This window comes from Palaemon carinicauda, chromosome 7 (genome assembly GCF_036898095.1).
Source record: "Palaemon carinicauda isolate YSFRI2023 chromosome 7, ASM3689809v2, whole genome shotgun sequence".
Lineage (NCBI taxonomy): Eukaryota > Metazoa > Arthropoda > Malacostraca > Decapoda > Palaemonidae > Palaemon > Palaemon carinicauda.
Window position 1 is genome coordinate 10,598,740 of NC_090731.1, and position 24,153 is coordinate 10,622,892.

Genomic DNA, 24,153 nt, shown 5'->3' on the forward strand with positions numbered 1-24,153 from the left:
AGGGAAACCTTTGAGATACTCGCTCCAGAAGTTAGAATTCTGTGATAACCTGTGGTTAAATTCTCTGGGAATATCTTAGTAGTCTTATACCCAAGGAAGCTACCAAACAGGAACCTTCCATCAGGACGCCATGGCTATCTCACCCAAAAATAGATTTTTTGCTTCGCTCAAAATCCGTTTTTTAATGTGGGTCGATTCTCGAGTATCAATATTTTCTGGTATTGTAGAGAGGGAGAGCAATTCAAACAAAATTATTATGGGAAATGATGGTAGATATAAGGGTGAGTATTACAAAGAGGTTTAACAAATCACATGAAAATCCCAGAAACTAAATGAAAATTATAAAACTTTATATATATATTTATATATATATGTATATATATATATATATATATATATATATATATATATATATATATATATATATATATATATATATATATATATATATATATATACACACATATATATATATATATAATATATATATATATATATATATATATATATATATATATATATATATATGCATATATATATATATATATATATATATATATATATATATATATATATATATATATATATATATATATATATACATATATATATATATATATATATATATATATATATATATGTATATATAATATATTAAGAATATAAACTGATTAATATCTCAATTGAATAATCCACTGAAACTTGTATGAATCTCCAGAGAAATTGGTCAGGTACCACAACACAGAAAACTTAGAGAGACGTTTAAAAGATATTCCCTTTGATTACTACTACAAACAGATTACTATTATTCGCCAAAACCCGCGAAACTTCCGAAACCTCAAATGATATCCGGAATTCCATCTATATTTATTGACCGTCGAAATACCAATACATGGCAATCAACTTATTATAGTAAGTAATTTAATACTTTTTAAACTTATATATCAGGCTATGTAAGTAAAGCAATAGTTTGTTTACCTCCCATAATCTCTGCAATCTCTTATAGTCCTATAATCTCTTATCGTCTGGTTATTTCTTTTATAAGCATATTTTACCGTAGATGTATTATACTAGGGATGTTGTTACAAATAAATACTCTAATGGGGTGTATGTATGATAGCGGCCACCTGTATTTATGATTACGGCTAACTAAGAATACAGCAGTGGAAGGGGGGCGTTAGCGTCCCCCCCCCTGTTAGGTAAGTAGGTAAGGACACGGCTTGTAGGTTAGGTTAGGCTGGAAAATTTAGGTTAGGTGATGTCAATTTTAATCCAAATGGGAGGAACTGACCGCTGATATACAAAGGCTCAGAGACTATTATCCTACCGTAGGTTATATCAATTCATCTTTGCATAAAATATGATATTGTGAAGCTAGTTTTACGGTTTATGGAATATTATGATTTAATATTACCTTGCCAGGAGTGAAGCTGCATGGAAAGCAGACAGGATTGAGAATTCATCTAAGGTAAGTTAAGGATAAAACAGTCTAAGTGGAGTTGCAGGGGGGCGGGACCATCCCCGGAAGGTGGAGTAGGTAAGGAAGTAGCCCCTAGGTTAGGTTAGGGGGGAAACCTTGTGTTAAGCAATATTTTTGTGTTTCAATTTTAGGTAAAGTTATAGTTACGGAGGGAACAACATTTTGAGCAGAAAAAATAGTCTTTCGTGTAGTAAATAAAGTGCTTTCACAGACTGACTTTCATTTCAGCAGCAAATAAACCGAAACCCCAGTAGACAGTCAGACAGTCTAAGAAGGGGGATATTTTTTTAGAAATCCAATGGTTTTTGCTCCGCCGTGCGCTCACTTTGTTTGTGGTTAAAGAAAAACATCATGCTTCTATATACTGTACTGGCAAATTGTGCACGCTAACCCCATTGATAATTAGTTTTTAGATAATTAAGTGCTTATTTCTAGTGAAAATAGTGTCATTTTCAAAGAAAACTGACTTTTTTCCAGAGGAAATACCTGTTGTTTTGTAGAAAAGTTTTTTCCGTTCATAACTATAATAAAACCCCATTGTGGAATGAAATTTTTCAGTTGTAACTTTTGGTATTTTAAAATTTCAAAGATATGAGTTTCCTCCAATTTTCATCGGAACAGTTCAAAGTACTGTACCTATAAACACATCAGGAACACATCTTGTTTTCTTCATTATGAATATTGTGCAATAGTAAATTTTTAAATATTTAACTTAGCCGGTGAATATATAATAGCTGCAACTCTGCGGCTCGACAGAAAACACACTAAAAAAACTCGCGAGCGATCGCTATGAAGGTTGCGGGTGTGCCCACCAGCGCCAACTGTCGGCCAGATACCACTCTTGTATGTAAACAAAACCTTCAATTCTTCTCTGTCGACGTTGACGACAAGACGTATTCATACTCGCTGTAGAACCTGGAGTTTTTTTAACATATTTGGTGAAGTACTTCATTTTGGTTTGAGCTTTCGCAGTACAGGTGTTTTATCTTCAACCTAAATCTTGAACTCGTTTTTGGATAGATTTAATTTTTGATGACTTTGGATTGTTTTTTGGACTTTCCTTGACTTTTAAATGGCCGACCCTTCCCTCAGTACGGAAGTGTGTTTAGGCTTTTAGCAATTATCTTATCACGTTATAAATTAATTATAGATTTTCCTCTATATATTTTATATCTCAACCGCCTTTATTAGGCCTCTTCGATTAGCTTTCCATTTATAATAAACATCAAAATAAATTTTAATGATTTGTTTATATGCGACCTTTCCTGAGAGTAGGCGGTCCTAACTTGGAAACCGAAGTTAAACAACGTTGAGCCCTTTCAATCGTAAATAGCTTTTAAAGAGCTAATGATTTAAAACTTATTAAATGAATATTTTTTAATAGATATTTTATGAAAGATTTTCTTTGAATAGTCTTCGTACTGTTTCAAAGATGAACTAACGTTTAGTTTATTTATGCTACGCAGTTTGCGCTCTATCGTTACGATAGAGAGATAGAGTATCACGGTTTCACTTTGCAGAAAGAGTAAATCGATTCTGACGTTTTGTTCATTCTTCTTTCAAAGCTTAAATGTTTTAATTGAAAAACCTTTCAGTTTTTTTTTTCCTTTGGTCAAATAACCTGTTTTTTTGACGAAACGTAAGTGGGCTCTTCTCTTAGGTGCGAAATCAAGAGAGAGAGATAGAGACGGAGGGAGAGAGAGGAGAGAAAACGTTCCGATCTTTATCTCGTCCCAAGCGGGTAATGTTGTTCTCGAGTTACTCTCGTCCCTAGTCTCTGTACGGGGAGAAAGGATAAAACGTTTTTAGTTTTTTATTCTCGTCCCAAGGCAATGTACGGTGAGAGATTGAAAACGTAGTTTTGAATGAACTAGTGTTTAGTCTCTTCCCCAGCCACTGATTTTTTTATCTTAAAATATGTTTACTGTTTTTTGCTGGTATTAATGTGCTTACATTATACGACTGATTTCGCAATTACAACCTTTTGATGAGGGTAGAATTGCGTGCTTCAGGTAGAAATCAGTTTTATTCATACCTAATGTGAATTGTTAAAAAATTTGATTTCAGTGAAATAAGTGCAAAACAGAAAATCGTAGTGATAAAGTGATATTGCGCAAAGTGTTATCAGTGTTGCGACCGAGGGTTCGTCTGTTCGTGCCTGTCGTTCGCCTAGTCCGGGACCTCTTGCAAGCTCCCAAGCCCAGGGGAGAAGTAATGTCGTACGACTTATGGGTTCGAGAGGCCTTGATCAGCGAACAGACGTTCCCTCTATGGTATCGGGTGTATCTTACCAAGATCACCCCTACCATAAGGCGAGAGAGACGATTTTCTCCTCGTCATCCGAAGGCTTTTCGCATAAGAAACCGTGGAACAAGGTTTCGAGGCCCTTTAAGCGAAAGTCAGTCCTTTCAGGACAGGTCCAGCGTCCTGGTTTTAACCATTAGGACAGCTCTGACCCTATGCAGTCATCGGAAGACTGCTCGCCGCCTAACAAAAGCGTAACACAGACTCCGAGAGTCTTTTTGTAGGCAAGGTTTTGCGGTCACAGACGTTACCCTCGTCTCTTACCGCAACCATTCCCGTTGATCCTAAATGGGTTGTACGGCAAGACATGCAGAATAAGCTTGCCTCCCTTATGGAAGACTATTCTGCCGATAAGTCCGTTGAGCCTAGCCGTTTATCTCATCGAGATCCTGGCCTTCAGCCACCCTAACGTTCCTTTGTGCGTCCTGTTGACGTTGGCGTAGCCAAGTCACGTCAGTCAGGTTGTTTAGAACCACACTCGATGCGGTCTCGTGTGGATTTTCAGCCACATTTGGACGTTAGGCCACTTGCTGATGCTCCTGTTGACGTTCAGGACGTTCGCTAACAATCGGAGTTGACTTGTTTTGACGCTGAGCGTCAACCTCCGCATTCTAGAGTTGTTTTGACTGCTCAGTCTAGGCGGTCAAAGCAGTCTCGAGTGGACGCTGTGCGTCCTCACGCACCTGTTGTTGTTGACAGTTCACAGACTGTCAAGCAGTTACATGACGTTGCGTCCTGGTCTCACGCACCTGTTGTTGTTGACAGTTCACAGACTGTCAAGCAGTTACATGACGTTGCGTCCTGGTCCACTACTAATGCACCAGTGCGTGTGGACTCTGCTTGTAAAGCATTGCCACCACGGTAGGTCTCTCCCTTGCTTGAGACTCGGCTATTATCGGACAAGGTTCCTTCAGATGAGGAAGTTGCTGTTCCCCCTCCTACTGATATTCCCTTGAGGACTCTGTCAGACGGAGAGGAGCCTAAAGCTGCTTAGCCCTCTATGGACTTTAAATAAATCATGCTGATTTTTAAGGATCTTTGTCCTTATCTTTTTGTAACTGCTGCTCCTCGTTCGCCTAAACGTCAGAGCTTACACTAGGCCTAGCTACTTCGAAGCCGTTGTTTTATAAGCTAGTGCTCTCTCGCTCTTCTAAGAGAGCTTTACGTTTGCTAGGCGACTGGTTTATCACCAGGAGGAGTTTGGGGGAGACAGCCTTTGCTTTCCCTTCTTTTAAACTGGCTTATAGAGCGAGAGTCTGATATGACACGAGAGAAGTTCTCGGCTTGGGAGTTCCTGCCTCTGCCCAGATAGACTTCTCAAACCTCATAGACTCTCCCTGGCGCCTGGCCATGAGACGCTCCAAGCTTTTACAGGTCGACTTCACAGCTATTTTCGAGCCTTTGAAGTTTTGCTGTACAATTATGTCATGCATAAACAAGGCTTTCAGGGATGGCTCCAATGATCTGACAGCCACGTTCTCTGCAGGAACAAGTCCCTCAGGGATGGCTCCATGGTTTGGCAGCCATGTTCACTGCAGGAGTACGTAAGAGGCAAGTGCGCTCAATGTGTTCTTTGTCAAGACTAACTTCACGATGAAGTCTACCAGGCTGTCTTGACAGCATTTATGGAAGGCGACTGGATGGTCTCTCTCGACCTTCAGGAGGCATACTTCCACATTCCTATACACCCGGATTCCCAACCGTTTCTGAGGTTTGTTTACAGGAATGTGGGGTACCAGTTTCGAGCCCTGTGCTTTGGCCTCAGTCCTGCGCCTCTCGTGTTTACGAGGCTCATGAGGAATGTGGCAAAATCCCTCCATCTATCGGGGATCCGAGCCTCCCTGTACTTGGACGACTGGCTTCTCAGAGCATCGTCCAGTCTTCACTGTCTGCAGGATCTACATTGGACGTTGAGTCTGGCCAGGGAGTTGGGACTTTTGGTCAACCTAAAAGTCCCAACTGATCCCATCCCAGATTATTCTATATTTGGGGATGGAGATTCGCAGTCAAGCCCTGCTCGAAGTCCAACTAATGCTGAAACGAAACGTTTATTCAGTCAGGAGTTGGAACAGTCTCGTAGGGACTCTCTCATCCCTGGAGCAGTTTGTCTCACTAGGGAGACTACACCTTCTGCCTCTCCGGTTCCATCTAGCCTCTCACTGGAACTAGGACAAGACATTAGAGACGGTATCATTCCCAGTCTCCGAACCAGTAAAGGCATGCCTGAAATGGTGGGACAGCAATATCAGTCTGAGAGAGGGACTATCCCTAGCAGTCAAGAACCCAAACCACGTGTTGTCCTCAGACGCGTCGGATTTGGGTTGGGGTGCGACCCTGGACGGTCGGTAATGCTCGGGTCTGTGGACCTCAAGTCAGAAGAGCATGCACATCAACGGCAAGGAGCTATTAGCAGTCCACTTGGCCTTGATGATATTAGAAGGCTTCTTCGAAACTTAGTGGTAGAGGCAACTCAGACAACACCACAACTTTGGCGTACATCTCCAAGCAAGGAGGCACACACTCCTTCACGCTGCTCGAGATCGCAAGGGACCTTCTCTTATGGTCAAGAATTCGAGGCATCTCCCTGTTGACGAGATTCATCCAGGGGGACTTGAACGTCTTGGCAGACTGTCTCAGTCGGAGGGGTCAGGTGATCCCCACGGAATGGACCCTCCACAATGACGTGGGCAAGAGTCTTTGGGCTACTTGGGGTCAACCCACCATAGACCTCTTTGCCTCCTCGTTGACCAAAAGGTTACCAATCTATTGCTCTCCAGTCCTAAATACAGAAGCAATCTACATAGACGCGTTTCTACTGGATTGGTCTTTTCTGGACTTATATGCATTCCCACCATTCAAGATAGTCAACAAGGTACTGCAGAAGTTCGCCTCTCACGAAGGGACAAGGTTGACGTTGGTTGCTACCCTCTGGCCCGCGAGAGAGTGGTGCACCGAGGTACTTCAATGACTGGTAGACTTTCCAAGAAGTCTTCCTCTAACGGTAGATCTGTTACGTCAGCCCCACGTAAAGAATGTCCATCAAAGCCTCCCCGCTCTTCGTCTGACTTCCTTCAGACTATCGAAAGACTCTCAAGAGCTAGAGGTTTTTCAAAGGAGGCAGCCAGTGCGATTGCAAGAGCTAGGAGAGCTTCTACCATTAGAGTATACCAGTCGAAGTGGGAAGTCTTTCGAGACTGGTGCAAGTCAGCATCTGTGTCCTCGTCCAGTGCCTCTGTAGCCCAAATCGCAGATTTTCTTTTACATCTGAGAAAGGTTCACTCCCTTTCAGCTCCCACGATTAAGGGCTACAGGAGCATGTTGGCTTTGGTCTTTCGACATAGAGGCTTAGATCTTTCCAACAATAAAGATCTCCAAGATCTCCTTAAGTCTTTCGAGACCTCTAAGGAACGTCGTTTGGCAACTCCTGGATGGAACTTAGACGTGGTCCTAAGGTTCCTCATGTCAGACAGGTTTGAGCCATTACATTCAGCCTCCCTGAAGGATCTCACCCTCAAGACACTTTTCCTAGTGTGCTTGGCTTCGGCTAAAAGGGTCAATGAACTTCATGCCTTCAGTAAGAACATCGGCTTTTCTACAGAAAAAAGCCACTTGTTCACTTCAACTTGGTTTCCTGGCCAAAAATGAACTGCCTTCTCGTCCTTGGCCTAAATCTTTTGATATTCCTTGCTTATCAGAGATCGTAGGCAACGAACTGGAAAGAGTATTATGTCCTGTTAGAGCTCTTAAGTTCGATTTAGCTCGTACTTAGTCATTACGAGGGAAATCTGAGGCATTATGGTGCTCAGTTAAGAAACCTTCATTGCCTATGTCAAAGAATGCTTTGTCATATTTTATCAGATTTTTTTTAATACGAGAAGCTCATTCTCTCTTGAATGAGAAAGACCGATGTTTGCTTAAGGTTAAGACGCACGAAGTTAGAGATATAGCAACCTCCGTGGCCTTCAAGCAAAATAAATCTCTGCAAAGTATTATGGACGCGACTTTTTGGAGAAGCAAGTCAGTGTTCGCGTCATTTTACTTAAAAGATGTCCAGACTCTTTACGAGGACTGCTACACACTGGGTCCATTCGTTGCAGCGAGTGCAGTAGTGGGTGAGGGTTCTACCACTACACTTCCCTAATTCCAATATCCTTTTAATCTGTCTCTTGAAATGTTTTTAATATTGTTTTATGGGTTGTTCGGAAGGCTAAGAAGCCTTTCGCATCCTGGTTGATTTGGCGGGTGGTCAAAGTCATTTCTTGAGAGCGCTCAGATTAGGGGTTTGATGAGGTCCTGTTGTATGGGTTGCAACCCTTGATACTTCAGCTCCTGGGAGTCTTTCAGCATCCTAAGAGGATCGCTGGGCTCCGTGAGGAAGACAGACTTACAAGGCAGAGTAATCGTCTAAGTCAACTTCCTTACCAGGTACCTATATATTTTGGTTTTGTTATATTGATAACTGTCAAAATGAAAAAACTCTTAGCTTATACGCTGTAAACATAATTAACTCTGGTCTCTACCCACATCCTTGGGTGTGAATCAGCTATTATATATTCACCGGCCAAGTTAAATATTTAAAAATGATATTTTAATTATAAAATAAATTTTTGAATATACTTACCCGGTGAATATATAAATTAAATGACCCTCCCTTCCTCCCCAATAGAGACGCAGCGGGACGAGAAGAATTGAAGGTTTTGTTTACATACAAGAGTGGTATCTGGCCGACAGTTGGCGCTGGTGGGCACACCCGCAACCTTCATAGCGATCGCTCGCGAGTTTTTTGAGTGTGTTTTCTGTCGAGCCGCAGAGTTGCAGCTATTATATATTCACCGGGTAAGTATATTCAAAAATTTATTTTATAATTAAAATATCATATTTACCAACATTTCAATTACTGACCCAGTCCGTCCCAACCAACTACAAAGGCTCCTGGGTTACCCTATAGTGGAATATAGTCTACCGGTATGCAAAATGATGTACTATGCATAAGTCCCTGTTTGGCAAACTATTGGATGGGGGTTCAAGACCTGCACAAGCTCGATAGAATCTAGTAGTGTCTGCCGCTGATCATATGTGTCTATTTATTTCTTTTAACTTTAATTAAACAGTTTAACATTATTTGAAAAAAGGCCTATAAAAGAAACATAGGAAATAAAAATCAATCATAATTTATTTCAGCCAATACACATTGGCCCACTTCACAGTGAACAGTAAAAGGAGACAAGAAATGGATACAGACAGTTTATGTATGAAAGCAAAAGGGTGTTTCCCATTATTCTGATTAATATCTTGACCATGGATAGTTATCTGGCAATCGGTCTCGCTGGAATATCTTTTTGATAATTGGATTCAGAAGGGTGTTATGCACTATGTCAGCTTTCCATTGTCCTGTGGATAAGTTCATAAATAAGAGATATTTATTTTAATGTCACTGTTCTTCATATATTTTATTTTTCTTTGTTTTTTCCTCACTGGGCTATTTTCCCTGTTGGAGCCCCTGGACTTATAGCATCCTGCTTTTCCAACAAGGGTTGTAGCTTAGCAAGTAATAATGATGATAATAATAATTGTTTAGTTTATGATGGCCGATTCCAATATTTTTCTTTGTATGGACAGGCCATTTTTGAAAGCAAAGATGTCTCACTCCAGTTAATCTGATGCCCTAGATCTAAGATGAACAAATATCCCTGCATTCTCAAAACTATATCTGACAGATCTTTTGTGTTTAGATGTTCTTTGAGAAAGAGAATGGCCAGTTTGTCCCAATAAACTTTTTCAGAAAACTGCACATGGTAGTTTGTAAACTCCAGTTGTTCCATAACCTAATACAAACCACGCTATTTACATGGGGTATTATTTTGGCGGAGCTGAAATGACGAGCCATTAAATTTTAACGAGGGTTAACTACCCCCTCGCTAGTTAGCGGGGGGTAGGGAAGGGGTAGCTAGCTACCCCTCCCCCCCTCACACACTTTGAATAGCTCAATTCACTTTTGGCTCGGGTGATGATCAGACGTTTCTGCTCTCACCCTCGCTTGACAGCCTTTAATCCTTTTCTGCTTTCTCTTTAAACAGTTTGTGTGTGAAGTTGGCCTCGACTCTATAACAATGCGTACTTGACCTGGACTTCCTAATCGCCCGTGCAGGACCTTTATGTCCTCTATGGATACGGATCCTCACGCCCTTTGCCCCCTTTGCCGAGGTCAACGGTGTGACAAGGAAAATGTGTGCAGTGAGTGGAGGGAGTGGTCTGCCTCCCAGTGGGAGAAGTTCGGCCGTAGGCGCAAGAAGAAGTCCAAGAGAGACCGATCTCCTTCGAAGGTGACTTTGAAGAAGGAGGTTTCTAAGGACTCCTCTTGCGCCGCCTGAACCTCCTCCGAAGGTCTCCCTCGTCTGGCTTCACCTGTGAAACCGCCGAGTGAGATCGCAGGACCTAGTGGTTTTTGCCAACCTCGGGGTGGTGGAGAGGGCGTGGCTTCCCTTAGCGAGGTTGTTCCCTCTCTTCCCCCGGAGGAGGATATTTTATATTTTGATGAATTTGACTGTACGGTATCTAACCATGGTTTATTTCAGCTTTGGGCTTCCTTGGGGCTTAAGGGCACTCCCTCCAAGGAAGGCCTGTTTGACTTGTTGCAGCTGGGGGCTGCAGTCAAACAGTCACCGGTAATTCCGGAGGTTTATCCTTCGGACATTGTCGACGCTGTTTTGACTGTCCCTTCTGACGTGACAAGTCAAACCCTTGATCCTGCTGCCTCGGATGTTGCTGAAGACTCACCTCTCCCTTCCGCGCAGCCTTCGAAGGGGAAGGTGGGTCCTCCGGTCTCTCCTGCGAGCTCGTCTCCCCCCCCCCTGGGGAGCGCGCTTTCAGAGACACCTCTTCGAAGGACCGATGACCCTGACTCCTTACCCAGGGGTCGCATTCGACGTAAGGCCCGTAGGCCTCTTCGAGAGAGGGGGCTCCCTTCTCCCTATAAAGGTGAAGAGGCGCCTCTTTGGGTCTCCTTCTCCTCCCCCTGTGAAGGAACTACCTCGTCAGGAGAAGGTCATACCTGCAACATCCCTTGACCTCTCTGCGGATCGTTCACGATCCCCTACTCCTGCCAGATCTTCAGTGCTGCCGTCACCTGTAATCCTACAGGCACCGTCCCCTTCGGGGGAAAAGGACTCTGGGGTTAAGTCCCTGGCCCCTGCGCGCTTGCGTGCAGTTGAGCGTAGGTCATCTTCGTCACCTACTCGTCAACGATCTCCTGTTCGCCAGCGCTCTCCAACGCGCCAGCGATCTCCTGTGCGCCAGCGCTCTCCGGCTCGCCAGCGCGCTCTTCATCTTGAGGATGATTAACGCTCCCCAACGCGCCAGCCATCTCCTGCTTGCCAGCGCCTTTCTGGGCGCGCTCTTCAGCCTGTGAAGGACCAACGCTCCCCAACGCGCCAGCGGTCCCCTGCGCGCCAGCGCTCTCCTGGACATCCAGAGAATGTACAACGCCTTCCAACGCGCCAGCGATCTCCTACTCGCCAGAGCTCCCCTGCTCGCCAGCGCTCCTTAGGGTGCCCCCAGCCTGAGAAGCAACAACTTCCTGATGGGCGCACTGCGCGCCATCACTCTCCTGCGCGCGCAAGCACGCACTAGTGCCTCTGCCTGTTGCACGCCCTGCGCGCCCACGCTTGCCAGCGCCCTCAAGATCTTCTGATTCAGACGCTCGCGAGGGTTCACCTTTGTCTCTCTCGTCGATTCCTGCACTCCCAGTTGCTCCTGCGCGCCCTTCGATTACTGAGCGCCTCTTAAGTTTGGCGCACCCACGCCCACGATCTCCTACAGCTCGCCCTTCATGCCAACAAGCTGTGGGGCCTGCAGGCTCTAAAGAAGGGGCCTCTCCTTCATGCGCCCCAATCACTGACAGATCTGCGCGCCACCAGTTGAGGGAGACCAAGTTTTCTTGGAGACATCTCTCTCCCTCCCACCATCACCAGCGCTCTCCTAAGAGGTCGCGCGCCCACTCGCCAGCTCGTTCTCTGGAACGTTCTCCTACGCGTTCGTATGCATGCTCTCCTACTCGACCTCGTGCATACCCTCCTGCGCGCCATTCACCTGCGCGTTCACCTGCGCACCAATCACCTGCGCGCCACCACGTGCGGTCCTATGGTCACCATTCTCCTACGCGCCAACGCTCACCCACAGGACGCTCGCCAGCGCGCCCTATCGCCACGCTCACGTGCGCCCTTGCGCCCTCACGCGCTCGCGCGCGCCCACACCCACGCGCGAACCTTCGCCCGCGCGCGAAACTTCTTTCACGCGCTCTCCCGGGCGCGGCATCGTACCCGCCCGTGTGGGTCATACGGATCGCAAGGATCATCAGCAGGACGCTCCTCCTGGGAGGCGTTCCCAGGATTCACCTCCGCACAAGAGGAGGACAACGTCAGAACAAGAAAGATCGGCAGAGAGGTCTAGGCAATCATCTTTTTCTTTTCAGGAAGGCCCCGTGGTGTCCACTCCTAAGGGTCGCGAGATCCCCTTTTCACCTGCGGGGATTGCTGACACAGCGTCAGTTACCCGTCTACCATGGTTCCGCCACATGATCAATGCTGTGGTCCAGGCTATTAAGCCTTCCAGCACTGATCAGGGACGGGACCCTGTGACGGGTTCTCCACCGTTGAAGAAAAGGAAAGGAGTGGGCTTCGTGGTGACTCCTCCCCGGAAAAAGCTGGTCTCCTGGAACCCCATCAGGCGGACCCCTTCTCCTTCTCCAACCTCTGCAGCTCCACCCCCTCCTGTAGATGAGTTTATCTCGTTCTTGGGGGATTCCTCTAACTCGGAGAATTCTCCCTTGGCACCAAGGGGAGAATTTTCTCCGGATAGAGGAGGGGTTGCACATGAGGAAGGTCCTCCTCGGGCATCTTTGTTGGAGTCCTACTTCCCTCCCAGGAGGGAATCGAAGGACACCAAGACTGTTCCAAAATCTTCATTGAGGATTCGTCAAGAGCTAGCTATCCCTGGGGAGGACGTCCACGTTTCTCCCCAAGAAGATCTCTTGGGGATGGGAGACTTAGCTGCCAGTCCACCAAGAGGAGAGCACAGCGAGTCAGAACATGCGTTCTGGCAGGTCCTTGGATTGATGAGGGAGCTCAACAAAATCAAGGACCCGGAGACAGCCCCTCGCGAGGGGAAAGACACCGTGCTTGACGAGGTCTTTGGTGTCCAGAAGCCCCCCAAGACTAGTGCGGCTTTGCCCTGGTCTAAAGGGGTGAAAGGCGCCAGAGACAAGGTCAAAGCTCAACTCTCCGGTCTGGCCTCCTCAGGACGTTCTTCTGCCGGGTTCAAACTCCTCCCAACTCCTCTAGTCCAACAGAGGAGGTATTTCGATATCGACGGGGAGTCTTGCATGTCTCTTCCACTCCATCATTCCGTGGAAGAACTAGCAAAGGGAACTTCTTTCGAGAAGCTCTCTACCCGGCAGGTGACGTTTGCAGCGTCAGAGACCCAAAACCTGGAAAAAGTCGCGAAGAGTGCCATGCAGGCAACTTCGTGGCTTGATCTCTGGCTTCGGTCTCTGGGCATCCTATTGCGATCCGAGGATCTGTCCAAGGAGAGCAATAGGAAAGCTTTGGAGACCTTCCTCCTCTCGGGCACTCGCTCTATTGAGTTTCTAGCCCACCAGGTCACTAACCTGTGGGCCAACATGATCCTCAAAAGACGCGATTCAGTGTCCGAGAGGTTCCATCCGAAGATCCCCACTGCAGACGTCAGCAGGCTCAGGCACTCCTCTATTTTTGGAGGGGAGGTACTGGAGCCTCGTGACATTGAGCAGACGGCTGAGAGGTGGAGGAGATCGAACCAGGACTCTCTCCTCCAAAGGGCCCTGACATCTCGGCCCTATAAACCTCCAGCCCCTCAACAACAACGTCAACAGCAGCCTCGCAAGACACCTAAGCAGGCTCCGGCAGCTAAGACAAGCGTGTCTAAGCCGCAGTCCTTTCAGCCGAAAGACAAGAAACGCGGCAAGTCCTCTAAGGGAGGTAGAACTCCTAGAGGAAGCGGCAAAGGTCGCAAACACTAGGAGTGGCAGTCCCCCCGCGTGTCCACCTGTGGGGGGATGCCTAAAAAGTTGCGTGCAGAGGTGGCAGCAACTCGGGGCCGACCCTTGGACGGTCTCTGTGATCGGTCAAGGGTATCGCGTCCCGTTCACAACATCTCTACCTCCCCTGACAGCGAATCCAGTGTCGTTGAACTCCTATGCCTTGGGATCGGCAAAGGGGTTGGCCCTCCGGGCAGAAGTCGAGACCATGCTCAAGAAGGATGCTCTCCAGGAGGTCGACAACGGCTCCCCAGGCTTCTTCAGTCGACTCTTTCTTGTAAAGAAGGCGTCTGGAGGCTGGAGACCGGTCATCGACCTCTCAGCACTAAACAAGTTTGTCGTACAAACTTGTTTCAGTATGGAGACAGCGGACACGGTTAGACTTGCAGTGAGACCACAAGACTTTATGTGCACTCTGGATCTGAAGGACGCGTACTTCCAGATCCCCATCCATCCGTCTTCCAGGAAGTACTTAAGATTCAGCCTAGACGGCAAGACCTACCAGTTCAAGGTGCTGTGTTTCGGTCTCTCCACGGCACTCCAGGTGTTCACCAAGGTGTTCACTCTGATCTCGTCGTGGGCTCACAGGAACGGCATCTGTCTCCTTCGTTATCTGGACGACTGTCTAATCCTGGCAGACTCGGAGTCGACCCTTCTGCGACACCGAGACAGGCTTCTGGAAGTTTGCCAAGATCTAGGGATCTTGGTAAATCTCGAGAAGTCCTCTCTGCGCCCTACGAAGAAACTGGTATACCTAGGCATGAAACTAGACACGATTCTCCACAAAGCCTTTCCATCAGACGAAAGGATAGCAAGGCTGAGGAAGGTAGCAGAACCTTTCCTCAGACGAGAAGAGCTTCCAGCCCAACTGTGGTTACGTCTCTTAGGCCATCTATCATCTTTGGTTCGTCTTGTTCCAAACGGCCGCCTCAGGATGAGATCCCTTCAGTGGCGGCTGAAGTCACGATGGAATCAGGGAAACGATTCCCGGGATTTCCTAGTTCCCATAGGACCTTCGGAACAGGCGGATCTTCAATGGTGGCTGGACGACGAGAACCTACGGAAGGGAGCAGATCTTCTCATCCTCCCCCCAGATTTGACTCTGTTTACGGACGCGTCAAATCAAGGGTGGGGGAACACATTCTGAACCAAAGAGCCTCAGGCCTTTGGTCAGAATCGGAAAAGTGCCTCCACATCAACCTGCTAGAATTGAAGGCCGTTTTTCTGGCTCTTCAACAGTTCCAACAAACCCTGTCGGGCCACTCCGTGGTGGTGATGAGCGACAACACCACAGTAGTGGCTTATATCAACAAGCAGGGAGGTACCTTCTCGCAACAGCTATCCCATCTTGCAGTAGAGATTCTGAGATGGTCCGAAACCCGCTCGATCTCACTGTCAGCTCGCTTCATTCCTGACAAGAGGAATGTCCTCGCCGACAGCCTCAGCAGGGCGACGCAGATAGTGAGTACCGAGTGGTCTTTGGATCCTCAGATAGCCAACAAAGTCCTGACTTTGTGGGGTTCCCCGACTGTAGACCTGTTTGCGACAGCCTTGAATTTCAGGCTGCCCCTTTACTGCTCTCCAGTCCCGGACCCCAAGGCTCTCTGGCAGGATGCATTTCAACACAGGTGGGACAACATGGACGTTTATGCCTTCCCACCTTTTTGTCTGATGAGAAGGGTGCTCAACAAGGCCAACCTATCGGTCAACCTCTCCATAACTCTCATAGCTCCGCTATGGCATCATGCGGAATGGTTCCCGGACCTTCTGCAACTCCTAACGGGACCCCCAGAGAACTCCCTCCACGTCACAAGCTACTCAGACAACCACATTGCAACATCTTCCACAAGGCCGTAGCTTCGCTTCGGCTTCACGCCTGGAGACTATCCAGCGACTCCTCACGGAGAGAGGATTTTCTCAACAGGTTGCGGACAGGATGTCTCGACACCTGCGAGAATCCTCTGCCAGCGTCTACCAGGCGAAGTGGAAAGTCTTTTGTGGTTGGTGTCGTGGAAGGGGTATCTCTCCGCTCGATGCCACTATTCCAACAATAGCGGAGTTCCTTGTATATCTTCGGGAGGAAATGCGCCTTTCGGTCTCGGTGGTGAAAGGCTATCGCTCAGCCTTAAGCTTAGCCTTCAGGCTGAAAGGAGTGGATATTTCCTCTTCGTTGGAACTTTCTCTACTCATACGCAACTACGAGCTTACTTGCCCCCAGTCGGAAGTCAGACCCCCTCCTTGGAATGTGGTTCAAGTGCTCAGGGCTCTGAAAAGAGCTCCCTTTGAACCATTACGCCAGGCGTCTGATCGCCACCTAATGTGGAAGACGGTGTTCCTACTCGCGTTGGCCTTGGCCAAACGAGTAAGTGAACTTCATGGTCTCTCCTACGACGTTGCCCATTCAAGGGGATGGGGGGAGGTAACGTTCAAGTTCGTCCCTGAGTTCATTGCTAAGACTCAAAACCCTGGGGTGTCGGATCCAAGATTCGACTCCTTCAAGGTAACGAGTCTACGTTCTGTAACAAGTGACCCAGACCATCTGTTACTGTGCCCAGTCAGGAGTCTGAGGCGCTACCTCAAAAGAACAGCTGCAGCCCGTCCTCATGTGCAAGCTTTGTTTGTGAGCACAGGGAGGACAAAGAGGAGGGTCACCAAGAACTCCATCTCTTCATGGATTCGCAAGGTGATAGGCAGCACCTTGAATCCCGACTCTCCTCCGTCACGTCGTCCCAGAGCTCACGACGTCAGGGGTGTTGCTACTTCCCTGGCCTTCAAGAGAAACTTCTCTGTGACGCAGGTTCTACAAGCTGGGGTCTGGAAACATCAGACGACGTTCACAGCCCACTACCTGCAGGACGTGACCCACAGGAACCTCGATACGTTTTCTATCGGTCCTGTGGTGGCTGCACAACAGCTGGTCTAACCTCAGGCTCTTTATTGGACAAGTAGCAGAAGGTTGAGGGCATTGTTACCCGGTTTTAGTCTGCGTGAATGAAAGAGTATGTCTGGCCCTTACTTCTTTCTTCATTCTCCCCTCTCTTGGGGATAGCAGCATCCAGGTCTTTGCGCAGCTGACCTCAACCTCTGCAGGTAAACCATGCTTCCTTGTGCTCCTAGTATTAGCCTTAATACTGTCGCGTGCCCCATACCCTGACGAGGTGGTATTGGGAACGTCCTAGCCTAGAGTTCCACATAAAGAACTCCAGGTCAACTTCCTAGGACGAGTCACGTTATTCTCCTTCACACACATCCTAGTAGGCCGCACGATGGTTAAACATGACAACGTGCAAGGGTTAGGGACTCCCGTTCCTTGAGTTCTACAACTCGGAATTGGAGTCCCCGGGTAAAGCCGAAGCCAGAAGGCTGGGGACTTTCCGCCCTTCCTAAGGGTAAGTCACCCCATGTAAATAGCGTGGTTTGTATTAGGTTACGGAACAAATGACAAATTTCGTAGATAATTTGTATTTTTCCTACCATACAAACCTTAGCTATTTACGCAAATGTTACCCGCCAGCCCTGACCCCCAAGTCAAGTCCTACCTTTAAGTGAATTGAGCTATTCACAATGTGTGAGGGGGGGGGAGGGGTAGCTAGCTACCCCTTCCCTACCCCCCGCTAACTAGCGAGGGGGTAGTTAACCCTCGTTAAAATTTAATGGCTCGTCATTTCAGCTCCGCCAAAATAATACCCCATGTAAATAGCTAAGGTTTGTATGGTAGGAAAAATACAAATTATCTACGAAATTTATCATATTCTATACCTGTTTTGTTTTGTAAACTTTATTAAGGGTGCTTCCTATGGGCTTGCGATATGAAACAAAAAAAGGGGTTCTTAGCTTTTAATATATTTATTATATTTTTAATACCTTCTATATATGGGAGTTTTATTTATTTATTTTCAAATCTCTTCGATTGATGACTGCATGATCACTATAATATATTGTATTGGCTTTTACTCTAAAATACAAACCATCAGTTTAATCTTGTAAAACATGGGAATGGCTTGATTGCCATCTGAGACACTAGGGGTCATGCTTTGCTTCATCTTTAACTTAGAGCCTACCTGTAAGAACACCAATCACTTAAGATGGGTATTTGTAAACCGATGGGTAAGTATTGAATAAAAGTAGTTTTAAAAATTGTAATTATATTCATAACCCTCTGAAGTTCATATTGCTTCTTCTCCTGAAGCCCTGTTTAAGTGACACTTACCTGTAAAATTTAAAACATTTAAATCTTTTCCAATATTCTTTGCACTCTTTTTTGTAACCTTATTGCGTAGATGTACCCTGATTAATTGTTTCAGGTAAGTTTGGAAGTGTCTTATCCTACCAAATTGGAAAAAGTGGTTACTTCACAGGCAGTTTACACACCTCAGCCACCAGCTTCATTATGGATAGAATTGTTGTCTCGGATTCAGAAAAAGACTAGAGGTCAAGGTTCAGGGTTAGTGCTTAGACCCCCTTTATCAAGGAGATTTGCTAGTTTGTATAACACTAACCAATTACCTGACCTTGTATTGGAGGACGATTTATTAAAGTCTTGATCCAATCATTGTACCTCATAAGAGTAAATCTCTGAAATTCATTTATGCATTACTGTAAATGGTTATTACTTTCAATTAGAATAACTAAATGGTTTAAATTTTCATCAAATTGTTCAGTAAATTTTAACCAGACGCATTTGTGTGCATGTATAAGATTAATCCATCGCCAAACTTTGTTATGAAATATTATGCCCTCTTTGAAGTTCATTCATGACACTAATAAATGAAAGTTGGGAAGGCATAGTCTGCCAGGTAATTGACTTATTGTTCTTTGGGGATAAGAACATGTGAATTGCTAATGGAAAGATTCACCAAGTAGTTAATTCTAGTTTGTTCCGTAACCGAAATACAAACCACGCTATTTACATAGGGTATTACTTTCGGCGTAGCTGAAATGACGAGCCATTAGATTTTAACGAGGGTTAAACTACCCCCGCACTAGTTAGCACGAGGATAGGAGAGGGGTAGCTAGCTACCCCTCCCCCCTCACACAGTGGTGAGCTGCCTCACTTCACTTTTGGCTCGGACGATGAGCAGACGTCTCTGTCCCGTCCTCGCATGGCAGCCATTAATGTTTTGTCTTTAATTACTTACTTTTCTTATACTTAATATAAATGTAGACATCCTTATGTTTATGTATATATTTGAGTATAGAAATACAGTAAGTTTAATTTTCAGTGTTTGTGCTGTGTGTGTGCAGGAAGTCCACTCATTTGTACGAAAACATCTCCGTGTGGTCCCAGGCCCCCACGGTGACATTTCATGGGTCGCGATCTCTCCCTTGGTCCTTCGGTCTTCCCTTCGGCGGGCGCCGTGGGGAATCGTCATCGCTGGACTTTATTTATTTATCTGTTTCTCCGCTGTTCCTATTTCCCTACGGGGAACTTTGTCTATCAGCGTAGGGAACATGGGAGTTTAGTTTGACCACGGTCTCTCTCTCTCTCTCTCTTGAGGTCGTTCACCCTTTTATTACTACTTCGTATTACGGTAGCTTCCTTCCCGTTGCGGGTTGAGTTGCTACTCCGTTTATTTTGTCTCAATTATTTTTAATCAAATCTAATTGTATTTGTTAACTTTTCAGCTTCTGTGTAGAACGCTTCCCTAAGGGGTTCATTCGTTCTTACTATTAGTGAACATTTTTATATGAATTACATAATTATAATTTTTATAATTTTGTTTTTGTTACAGTTTTCCGCCTTCCCCCCCCCCTTCCTTGAGTGTCAATGGGGGAGGAGGGTGCATTACTGGTGCGTAATTCTTATGTTCTTTTCCCTCGGGGTTCCTCTTCGGAGTTCTCCGGGGGAATAAATGTTAACTAATTATTTTATTTTCACAGTTAACTGTCTAGTTTTTTCGTTTGCCTAATGTGCCAACGAAGCAGAGCTGTCCTGTTTGGGCCTGGGGAGTCTGCTGTTGCCGCCTCCTCTACGACTTCGTCATGGGCGTGTCCCTTCTCCTAGAAGTTCTCCCGTGACAACTGTCAGCTCCTTAGTTCATTTAGAACGCTCAGGAGGTTCGCCTCCATGGGTGGGTAATTTCCCTTTCGAGGGAGGTTCCCTTCCCAGGTATGAGTTTTTTCCCCTTCAGGGGGGGCAACTTCTCTTACCTTAATAATTACCTGGTTGGTTTTTTCCTGGTCCTCGGGCGGTTATGCTCTTGGTGCTGAGCGACCGCTTTTGTAACCATGCTCTAGGGCAGTAAGGAGTCGGAGGGATTATCTTAAAGAACAGCTGCAGTTCGTCCTCACGTGCAAGCCCTGTTTGGGAGCACAGGGAGGACGGAGAGGAGGGTCATCAAGAATGCCTTTTCAGCCTGGATTCAAAGGGTCATCCATCACGCCCTGAATCCAGACCCTCCTCCGTCACGTCGCCTTAAAGCACACGATGTCAGACGCATCGCAACGTCCCTGGCCTTCAAGAGGAACTACTCTGTGACGCAGGTGCTACGAGCCGGAGTCTGGAAGCGTCAAACGACCTTCACAGCCCACTACCTGCAGGACGTGACCAACAGGAGCCTCGATACGTTTTCTATCGGCCCTGTGCTGGCTACACAACAGCTGGTCTAACCTCAGGCTTCTTAATGGACAGGTAGCAGAAGGTTGAGGGCATTGTTACCCGGTTTTAGGCTGCATGAATGAAAGAAGTATGTCTGGCCCTTACTTCTTTCTTCATCCTCCCCTCTCTTGGGGAAAGCAGTATCCTGGGTTCTCTGCGTAGCTGACCTCAAACCTCTGCAGGTAAACCATGCTTCCTTGTGTTCCTAGTATTAAGTTAATCCTGTCGCGTCCCCCATACCCTGACGAGGTGGTATTGGGAACGTCCTAGCCTAGAATTCCAGCTAAAGGACTTCAGGTCGACTTCCTAGGACAAGTCACACTTCTTCCCTCCACACACAAGCTTATGTAGGCCGCACGTTTCTTGCGTAGCAAGAAACTTGCGAGGTGCAGGGACTCTTTTTCTCGAGTGCTGCTCACTCGGATTCTGAGTCCCCGGGTAAGCCAAAGCCAGTAAGGCTGGGGACTTTCCACCCTTCCTAAGGATAAGTCACCCTATGTAAATAGCGTGGTTTGTATTTCGGTTACAGAACAAATGACAAATTTGGAGATAATTTGTACTTTTCCTAACCATACAAACCTTAGCTATTTACACATATTTGCCCGCCAGCCCTGTCCCCCAAGACAAGTCCTACCTCTAAGTGAAGTGAGGCAGCTCACCAGTGTGTGAGGGGGGAGGGGTAGCTAGCTATCCCTCCCCTACCCCCGTGCTAGCTAGCGCGGGGGGTAGTTTAACCCTCGTTAGAATCTAATGGCTCATCATTTCAGCTACGCCGAAAGTAATACCCTATGTAAATAGCTAAGGTTTGTATGGTTAGGAAAAATACAAATTATCTCCGAATTTGTCATGTTTCAGAATTTTCTTTGAGTGGAACAGGCTAGGCTCATTGTTTAGAAAGGAAATGATGACAGTTAATTTATTACTTCCTTATCTACGAATAATGTATGGGGTTGTATTTAATATTCGTTTGTTCCGTAACTGGAATACAAACCACGCTATTTAATAGGGGTATTACTTTCGGCGTAGCTGAAATGACGAGCCATTGATTTTTAACGAGGGTTAACTACCCATACCGCTAGTTAGCAGGGGTAGGTGAGGGTAGCTTGCTACCGCCCCCCCTCATACATCTGTGATTGAGCTCACTTTTTGGTTTCGGCTCGGATGGTGAATGGACGTTGCCGCTCTTCATCCTCGCCAAATATTGGCAGCCATTAATGACTTTTGTTTTTTCTTTTTCTCTTAGTGTGTGTGTGTGTGAAGTTGACTTCTGCGACCATGCGTCAGAGTGAGAAAAGTACCTCCACATAAATCTCCTAGAGATTAAGGCCATCTTTCTGGCCCTTCAACAGTTCCAACAGTTCCTGGCAAGCCACTCAGTGGTGGTGATGAGCGACAACACCACAGTAGTGGCTTACATCCACAAGCAAGTAGGTACTTTTTCGCAGCAGCTATCCCATCTTGCAGTAGAGATACTGAGATGGGCCGAAATCCACTTGATACCACTATTGGCACTCTTCATTCAGGGCAAAAGGAATGTGCTCGCCGTCAACCTGAGCAGAGCTTCTCAGATAGTGAGTACCAAGTGGTCTTTGGATTATCTAGTAGCCAACAAAGTCCTGACTTTGTAGGGTTCTCCGTCTGTGGACCTCTTCGCAACAGCCTTGAACTTCAGACTCCCACTGTACTGTATTGTTCCCCAGTCCCAGACCTCAAGGCTCTCTGGCAAGATGCTTTCCAACAACGGTGGGACAACATCGACGTTTACGCCTTTCCCCCGTTCTGTCTGATGAGGAGGGTAATCAACAAGACCAGAACATCGGTCAATCTTTCAATGACCCTCATAGCTCCGCTATGGCATCACGCTGAATGGTTTCTGGACCTTCTGCAGCTCCTAACGGAGCCCTCAAGAGAACTCCTTCCACGACACAATCTACTCAAACAACCACATGCCAACATATTCTACAAAGCCGTAGCTTCGCTACGACATCACGCTTGGAGACTATCCAGCATCTCCTCGCTGAGAGAGGATTTTCACAACGAGTTGCAACTAGGATGGCTGGATACCTACGTAAGTCATCAGCAGCAGTCTACCAGGCAAAGTGGAAAGTCTTCTGTGGTTGGTGTCGTTGAAGGGGTATCTCTCCACTCGATGCCACTATCCCAGCAATAGCGGAGTTCCTTGTGTCTTTGCGGGAAGAAATGCACCTGTCAGTCTCGGCAGTAAAAGGCTATCGCTCAGCCTTAAGCCTCGCCTTCAGACTGAAAGGAATGGACATTTCTTCATTGCTAGAACTTTGCTACGACTGAGAACCCGGGAGTAGCGGATCCACAATTCGACTCCTTCCGGATTTCTAGTCTCGTACTGTAACAGATAACCCAGACCATCTCTTACTATGCCTAGTGAGGAGTTTGAGGCTGTATCTCAAGAGAACAGCTGCAGCCCGTCCTCGTGTGCCTGCACTATTTGTCAGCACAGGAAGGACCAAGAGGAGGGTCACCAAGAACACCATTTCAGCGTTGATTCGCAAGGTCATAGACCATGCACTAAATCCAGACCCTCCTCCTTCATGTCGCCCTAGAGCTCATGATGTCAGGGGCGTAGCTACGTCCCTGGCATTCAAGAGAAACTTCTCAGTGCCGCAGGTTCTTCAAGCTGGAGTGTGGAATCGTCAGACCACATTCACATCCCACTACCTGCAAGACGTGACCCACAGGAGACTCAATACGTTCTCTATCGGTCCTGTGGTGGCTGCACAACAGCTGGTTTAAAACCTCAAGCTCCTTATTGGACAAGTAGCAGAAGGTTGAGGGCATTGTTACCCGGTTTTAGTCTGCGTGAATGCAAAGGTTTGACTGGCCCGTATACTTTTCTTCATTCTCCCCTCTCTTGGGGAAAGTAGCATCCTGGGTTCTCTGCATAGCTGACCTCAAACCACTGCAGGTAAACCATGCTCCCTTGTGTACCTAGTATTAAGACTAATACTGTTGCGTTCCCATACCCTGACGAGGTGGTATTGGGAAAGTCCTAGTTACACAGTTTTTCCTTCTAAAGAACTCCTAATAACTTTACCAGGATAGTCACACTTCTACATACCTCAATAACAGCTTGCGTAGGCCCCGGACCTTGCATAGCAAGGTTTTAGCGAGGTCCAGGAGTCCTTATTTTTTTAGTATTGATACACTCAGATAAGGAGCCCCGGGTAAAAGCCAAAAGCCAGATTGGCTGGGACGTCCACCCTTCCTAATGGGTGAGTCACCCCTATTAAATAGCGTGGTTTGTATTCCAGTTACGGAACAAATGACAAATTCATAGATAATTTGTATTTTTCCTAACTATACAAACCTTAGCTATTTAAGCAAACTTACCCACAGCCCTATCCCCCTTGAAGTCCTACCTCCAAGCAAAGTCAGCTCAATCACGGGTGTGAGGGGGGGGGGTAGCAAGCTACCCTCCCCTACCCTCGCTAACTAGCGGTATGGGTAGTTAACCCTCGTTAGAAATCAATGGCTCGTCATTTCAGCTACGCCGAAAGTAGTACCCCTATTAAATAGCTAAGGTTTGTATAGTTAGGAAAAATACAAATTATCTACGAATTTGTCATTTTAGAATCAATCACAATTATCAACTAGATAGAAGATAACATTTTTATTACCACTCCAAACTCTCTCTGCTACAGGCTAACCAGTTTGGTTTTTAAC

The 24,153-nt window shown here is 46.3% G+C and overlaps 1 protein-coding gene across 2 annotated transcripts in view; it reads left to right on the plus strand.

Moving 5' to 3' along the window:
* Window positions 1-795: 795 nt before the first annotated feature.
* Window positions 796-24,153, plus strand: part of LOC137643829 (tonsoku-like protein) — a 29,877-nt gene continuing 6,519 nt past the window's right edge. Inside the window, exons 1-2 of one of the 2 annotated variants that reach the window (XM_068376539.1) lie at window positions 831-912; window positions 18,161-18,300. The gene's annotated coding sequence lies outside the window, so the exon portion shown is untranslated. Of the gene's footprint in view, window positions 913-18,160; window positions 18,301-24,153 lie in introns of both variants that reach the window. The other variant, XM_068376538.1, reaches the window with a different exon arrangement.